This window comes from Heptranchias perlo, unplaced genomic scaffold, assembly GCF_035084215.1.
Source record: "Heptranchias perlo isolate sHepPer1 unplaced genomic scaffold, sHepPer1.hap1 HAP1_SCAFFOLD_305, whole genome shotgun sequence".
Taxonomy (NCBI): Eukaryota; Metazoa; Chordata; class Chondrichthyes; order Hexanchiformes; family Hexanchidae; genus Heptranchias; species Heptranchias perlo.
In genome coordinates this window covers 260,001-267,500 of record NW_027139317.1, presented here as the reverse complement: position 1 = coordinate 267,500, position 7,500 = coordinate 260,001, and positions in this window count along the sequence as shown.

Sequence of the window (7,500 nt, the reverse complement as noted above, 5' to 3'; positions counted from 1 at the left end):
CGAATCGCCGCAAACGCGTTTCGATTTTTCGGCTTCGGTACCTCCCATCAGACTTTGACTGGCCATATCTCCGGACTCACGTGTCGCAGCCGGGACCTTCAGGCACCGTTCGACGCGTCTACCCCTGCCCCGTCGAATGGCGCCCCTCGCGGTGTGGTCCGATTTCCGCATTTTGGTCAGATTTGCCTCCAAAATTTTCAGATTGAGTTGACGAATGCCCCCTACGGGGTAACCTCTTGCCCTTTCGGACCTGGTCCCTGTGACTTAATTTCCGCCTTTTGCTCAATCGTTTCCCCATTTATAATTAATTTTAAAAATCTGGTTACTCAGTTCTGGTTTACCAGTTCCCTCTTCGGACTTAGTTTTTGGTTAATCATTTCCGGTTCACCAGTTCCCGTTTTGGACTTAGTCTCTGCGGGCCGTTTCTCATCTTTTGGTTCATCAGTTCCCCTCTTTTAATAATTTTTTGGCTGCTTTCGTTTGATCATTTCCCTGCCTTCTGGGTAACTTTTCCACCTTAGGACTTCATCGCCGCACATTGTTTTCGACTTCTGGTTGATCATTTCACCCCTTTTAATCATTTTTGTAACTTTTGGTTAACCATTTCACCCAGCTTCTGGTTAACCATTTCCCCTTTGGGACTTAGTCTGTGAGCATTCTTTTGGGATTCTGGTTAACCATTTGCCAATTTTTAAAAAATGTTGCCACTTTTGTTTAATGCTTTCTGGTCAACCTTTCCCTCTTTCAGACTTCACCGCGGCACATTGCTTCAGCCTCCTGGTTAATCATTTCACCCCTTTTAATCATTTTTGCAACTTTTGGTTAACCATTTCCCCCAGCTTCTGGTTAACCATTTCCCCTTTGGGACTTGGTCTCTGAGCATTCTTTTGGGATTCTGGTTAATCATTTGCCAATTTTTAAAAAATGTTGCCACTTTTGTTTAATGCTTTCTGGTCAACCTTTCCCTCTTTCAGACTTCACCGCGGCACATTGCTTCAGCCTCCTGGTTAATCATTTCACCCCTTTTAATCATTTTTGCAACTTTTGGTTAACCATTTCCCCCAGCTTCTGGTTAACCATTTCCCCTTTGGGACTTGGTCTCTGAGCATTCTTTTGGGATTCTGGTTAATCATTTGCCACTTTTTTAAAAATGTTGCCACTTTTGTTTAATGCTTTCTGGTCAACCTTTCCCTCTTTCAGACTTCACCGCGGCACATTGCTTCAGCCTCCTGGTTAATCATTTCACCCCTTTTAATCATTTTTGCAACTTTTGGTTAACCATTTCCCCCAGCTTCTGGTTAACCATTTCCCCTTTGGGACTTAGTCTCTGAGCATTCTTTTGGGATTCTGGTTAATCATTTGCCAATTTTTTAAAAATGTTGCCACTTTTGTTTAATGCTTTCTGGTCAACCTTTCCCTCTTTCAGACTTCACCGCGGCACATTGCTTTAGCCTCCTGGTTAATCATTTCACCCCTTTTAATCATTTTTGCAACTTTTGGTTAACCATTTCCCCCAGCTTCTGGTTAACCATTTCCCCTTTGGGACTTAGTCTCTGAGCATTCTTTTGGGATTCTGGTTAATCATTTGCCACTTTTTTAAAAATGTTGCCGCTTTTGTTTAATGCTTTCCCTGCTTTGTGGTCAACCTTTTCCCCTTTAGGACTTCACCGCGGCACATTGCTTCAGCCTCCTGGTTAATCATTTCACCCCTTTTAATCATTTTTGCAACTTTTGGTTAACCATTTCCCCCAGCTTCTGGTTAACCATTTCCCCTTTGGGACTTGGTCTCTGAGCATTCTTTTGGGATTCTGGTTAATCATTTGCCACTTTTTAAAAAATGTTGCCGCTTTTGTTTAATGCTTTCCCTGCTTTCTGGTCAACCTTTTCCCCTTTAGGACTTCACCGCAGCACATTGCTTTAGCCTCCTGGTTAATCATTTCACCCCTTTTAATCATTTTTGCAACTTTTGGTTAACCATTTCCCCCAGCTTCTGGTTAACCATTTCCCCTTTGGGACTTAGTCTCTGAGCATTCTTTTGGGATTCTGGTTAACCATTTGCCAATTTTTTTAAAATGTTGCCACTTTTGTTTAATGCTTTCTGGTCAACCTTTCCCTCTTTCAGACTTCACCGCCGCACATAATTTTCGACTTCTGGTTGATCATTTCACCCCTTTTAATCATTTTTGCAACTTTTGGTTAACCATTTCCCCCAGCTTCTGGTTAACCATTTCCCCTTTGGGACTTAGTCCCTGAGCATTCTTTTGGGATTCTGGTTAATCATTTGCCACTTTTTTAAAAATTTTGCCGCTTTTGTTTAATCGTTTCCCTGCTATGTGGTCAACCTTTTCCCCTTTCAGACTTCATCGCCGCGCATTGTTGTCGACTTCTGGTTAATCATTTTTCCCCTTTAAATCTTTTTTTGCCACTTTTGGTTAACCATTTCACCCAGCTTCTGGTTAACCATTTGCCCCATTTTACTGAATTTTTCCGCTTTGGTTTAATCATTTCCCTGCTTTCTTGTCAACCTTTTCCCCTTTTGGACTTCGCCGCCGCACTTTGCTTTTGCCTTCTGGTTAAACATTTCTCCCCTTTTAATCCTTTTTCCCACTTTTGGTTCACCAGTTCACCCAGCTTCTGGTTCACCATTTCCCCTTTGGGACTTAAGTCTCTGAGCATTCTTTTGGGATTCTGGTTAACCATTTGCCACTTTTTAAAAAATGTTGCTGCTTTTGTTTAATGCTTTCCCTGCTTTCTGGTCAACCTTTTCCTCTTTCCGACTTCATCGCCGCACCTTGTTTACGACATCCGGTTAAACATTTCTCCCCTTTCAATCCTTTTTGCCACTTTTGGTTAAGCAGTTCAACCAGCTTCTGGTTAACCATTTGCCCCTTCTTACTGAATTTTTCTGCTTTTGTTTAATCATTTCCCTGCTTTATGGTCAACCTTTTCCCCTTTAGGACTTCGCCGCCGCACTTTGCTTTCGCCTTCTGGTTAATCATTTCACAACATTTTAATCCTTTTTCCCACTTTTGGTTAAACAGTTCACCCAGCTTCTGGTTAACCATTTGCCCCTTTGGGACTTAAGTCTCTGAGCATTATTTTGGGATTCTGGTTAACCATTTGCCACTTTTTAAAAAATGTTGCCGCTTTTGTTTAATCGTTTCCCTGCTTTCTGGTCAACCTTTTCTCCTTTAGGACTTCGCCGCCGCACTTTGCTTTCGCCTTCTGGTTAATCATTTCACCCCTTTTAATCCTTTTTCCCACTTTTGGTTAAACAGTTCACCCAGCTTCTGGTTAACCATTTGCCCCTTTGGGACTTAAGTCTCTGAGCATTCTTTTGGGATTCTGGTTCACCATTTGTCCCTTTTTAAAAGATATTGCTGCTTCTGTTTAATCCTTTCCCTGCTTTGCGGTCAACCTTTTCCTCTTTCAGACTTCATCGCCGCGCATTGTTTTCGACATCTGGTTCAACATTTCTCCCCTTTTAATCCTCTTTCCCACTTTTGGTTAAGCAGTTCACCCAACTTCTGGTTAACCATTTGCCCCTTTTTACTGAATTTTTCTGCTTTGGTTTAATCATTTCCCTGCTTTATGGTCAACCTTTTCCCCTTTAGGACTTTGACGCGGCACATTGCTTTCGCCTTCTGGTTAATCATTTCACCCCTTTTAATCCTTTTTCCCACTTTTGGTTAAACAGTTCACCCAGCTACTGGTTAACCATTTCCCCTTTGGCACTTAAGTCTCTGAGCATTCTTTTGGGATTCTGGTAAACCATTTGTCCCTTTTTAAAAAATGCTGCTGCTTTTGTTTAATGCTTGCCCTGCTTTGCGGTCGATCATTTCACCCCTTTTAATCCATTTTTGCCACTTTGGGTTAAACAGTTCACACAACTTCTGGTTCACCATTTCACATTTCGGAACTTTTATTCCCACCATTACTTTGGGCTTCTGGTTCATCATTTCACGCTGTTTTACAAATCTTTGCCGCTTCACTTTTAATCCACAAACCGTGGCTCGCTTTCGGGTGGGGGGGGGGTAGCGGGTTTGGGCCGGGCACTCGACATCCCGGTGTGCGACCGGGTTCGTTCTGGTACCGCTCGGTGCCCCTCGTCCTGCTCTTGCCGCGGAAGCAAACCAGACGACCGTCGGTCTCACGCCCGAGGGGAGAGGAGGCGGAAAGCGGTTTGCAGCCTTTCGCTGTACCTCCGGCGGGCAGCGCCGCACCTCCGAGTGCTCGGTACCGTTCGCTGCGCCTCGTCCGGCCGCACGCAGCGAGCCAAACCCGGAGGAAATCGGCCTGTGCCTTCTCGAGATATGGGCCTCCGGGTGGGACGGACAAACCGGGGCCCCGAGCTCGCTTTCGGCGGCCCGGCACTCGACTTCCCGGTGTCCGAACGTGATCCTTCCGGTACCCTTCGGTGCCCCTTGCCCGACTCCAGCTCCCGTGCTGAAGCGGAGTCGGTCGGCCTGACGGCCGCCGAGTTAGCCAGCGGAAAGCGGTGCGCAGCCTTTCGCTTGCAGCTCCGGCGGGCAGCGCCGCACCTCCGGCTGCTCAGTGCCGTCCGCTGCTCCCCTTCCGGCTGCACGCAGCGAACCATACCCGGAGGAAATCGGCCTCGGCCTTCCGGAGATATGGGCCTGCGAGTGGGACCAATAAATCGGTGCACATTTCCGGCTCGGTTTCCGGCCTCGGCACTATCAGTTCACGCCGTCCGACCGACGTCGTTCTGGCACGGTTCCGTTGCTCCTTGATCCGGTCCAGCCACGGTAATCAGCCGAAGATGGTGGGGGGGGGACACATTGCCCGCCGAGTTAGCCGGAGGAAATCGGCCTCGGACTTCCTCAGATATCAGCCTCCGGGTGGGACAGACAAACCGGGGACCCGAGCACGCTTTCGGCGGCCCGCTGGTCGACTTCCCGGTGTGCGACCGGGTTCGTTCCGGTACCGTTCGCTGCCCCTCGTCCTGCTCTAGCCGCGGAGACAAACCCGACGACCGTCGGTCTCACGCCCGCGGAGGGAGGTGGCGGAAAGTGGTTTGCAGCCTTTCGCTGTACCTCCGGCGGGCAGCGCCCGACCTCCGAGTGCTCGGTACCGTCCGCTGCGCCTGGTCCTGCCGCACACAACGAGCCATACCCGGTGGAAATCGGCCTGTGCCTTCCAGAGATATGGGCCTCCGGGTGGGACGGACAAACCGGGGCCCCGTGCTCGCTTTCGGCGGCCCGCTAGTCGACTTCCCGGTGTGCGACCGGGTTCCTTCCGGTACCGTTCGCTGCCCCTCGTCCTGCTCTAGCCGCGGAAACAAACCCGACGACCGTCGGTCTCACGCCCGCGGAGGGAGGCGGCGGAAAGTGGTTTGCAGCCTTTCGCTGTACCTCCGGCGGGCAGCGCCCGACCTCCGAGTGCTCGGTACCGTCCGCTGCGCCTGGTCCGGCCGCACGCAACGAGCCATACCCGGAGGAAATCGGCCTGTGCCTTCCGGAGATATGGGCCTCCGGGTGGGACGGACAAACCGGGGCCCCGAGCGGTGGCACCCTGCTCGCTTTCGGCGGCCCGGCACTCGACTTCCCGGTGTGCGAACGTCATCGTTCCGGTACCCTTCGGTGCCCCTTGCCCCACTCTAGCTCCGGTGCTAAAGCGGAGTCGGTCGGTCTCACGGACGCCGAGTTAGCAGGCGGAAAGGGGTGCGCAGCCTTTCGCTGTCACTCCGGCGGGCAGCACCGCACCTCCGAGTGCTCGGTACCGAACGCTGCGCCTCCTCCTGCCGCACGCAACGAGCCATACCCGGAGGAAATCGGCCTCGGCGTTCCGGAGTTATCCGCCTCCGAGTGGGCCTGACCAAGCGGGGTGAACTGGAAATCATTAACCAACGTACTTCCATGTTTTCACCCGCAGAGGGCAGCACTCTCTTCTCCGTTTTAAACTGGGCCGACCCGGCTCCGTTTCGAGACCCGGCACTCGACTTCCCGGTGTGCGACCGGGTTCGTTCCGGTACCGTTCGCTGCCCCTCGTCCTGCTCTAGCCGCGGAACTAAACCCGACGACCGTCGGTCTCACGCCCGCGGAGGGAGGCGGCGGAAAGTGGTTTGCAGCCTTTCGCTGTACCTCCGGCGGGCAGCGCCCGACCTCCGAGTGCTCGGTACCGTCCGCTGCGCCTGGTCCGGCCGCACACAACGAGCCATACCCGGAGGAAATCGGCCTGTGCCTTCCGGAGATATGGGCCTCCGGGTGGGACGGACAAACCGGGGCCCCGAGCGGTGGCACCCTGCTCGCTTTCGGCGGCCCGGCACTCGACTTCCCGGTGTGCGAACGTCATCGTTCCGGTACCCTTCGGTGCCCCTTGCCCCACTCTAGCTCCGGTGCTAAAGCGGAGTCGGTCGGTCTCACGGACGCCGAGTTAGCAGGCGGAAAGGGGTGCGCAGCCTTTCGCTGTCACTCCGGCGGGCAGCACCGCACCTCCGAGTGCTCGGTACCGAACGCTGCGCCTCCTCCTGCCGCACGCAACGAGCCATACCCGGAGGAAATCGGCCTCGGCGTTCCGGAGTTATCCGCCTCCGAGTGGGCCTGACCAAGCGGGGTGAACTGGAAATCATTAACCAACGTACTTCCATGTTTTCACCCGCAGAGGGCAGCACTCTCTTCTCCGTTTTAAACTGGGCCGACCCGGCTCCGTTTCGAGACCCGGCACTCGACTTCCCGGTGTGCGACCGGGTTCGTTCCGGTACCGTTCGCTGCCCCTCGTCCTGCTCTAGCCGCGGAACTAAACCCGACGACCGTCGGTCTCACGCCCGCGGAGGGAGGCGGCGGAAAGTGGTTTGCAGCCTTTCGCTGTACCTCCGGCGGGCAGCGCCCGACCTCCGAGTGCTCGGTACCGTCCGCTGCGCCTGGTCCGGCCGCACACAACGAGCCATACCCGGTGGAAATCGGCCTGTGCCTTCCGGAGATATGGGCCTCCGGGTGGGACGGACAAACCGGGGCCCCGAGCTCGCTTTCGGCGGCCCGCTAGTCGACTTCCCGGTGTGCGAACGTCATCCTTCCGGTACTCAACCGTGCCCCTTGCCCCACTCTAGCTCCGGCGGTAAAGCGGAGTCGGTCGGTCTCACGGACGCCGAGTTAGCAGGCGGAAAGCGGTGCGCAGCCTTTCGCTGTCACTCCGGCGGGCAGCATCGCACCTCCCAGTGCTCGGTACCGTCCGCTGCGCCTGGTCCGGCCGCACACAACGAGCCATACCCGGAGGAAATCGGCCTGTGCCTTCCGGAGATATGGGCCTCCGGGTGGGACGGACAAACCGGGGCCCCGAGCGGTGGCACCCTGCTCGCTTTCAGCGGCCCGTCACTCGACTTCCCGGTATGCGAACGTGATCGTTCCGGTACCCTTCGGTGCCCCTTGCCCCACTCTAGCTCCGGTGCTAAAGCGGAGTCGGTCGGTCTCACGGACGCCGAGTTACCAGGCGGAAAGCGGTGCGCAGCCTTTCGCTGTCACTCCGGCGGGCAGCACCGCATCT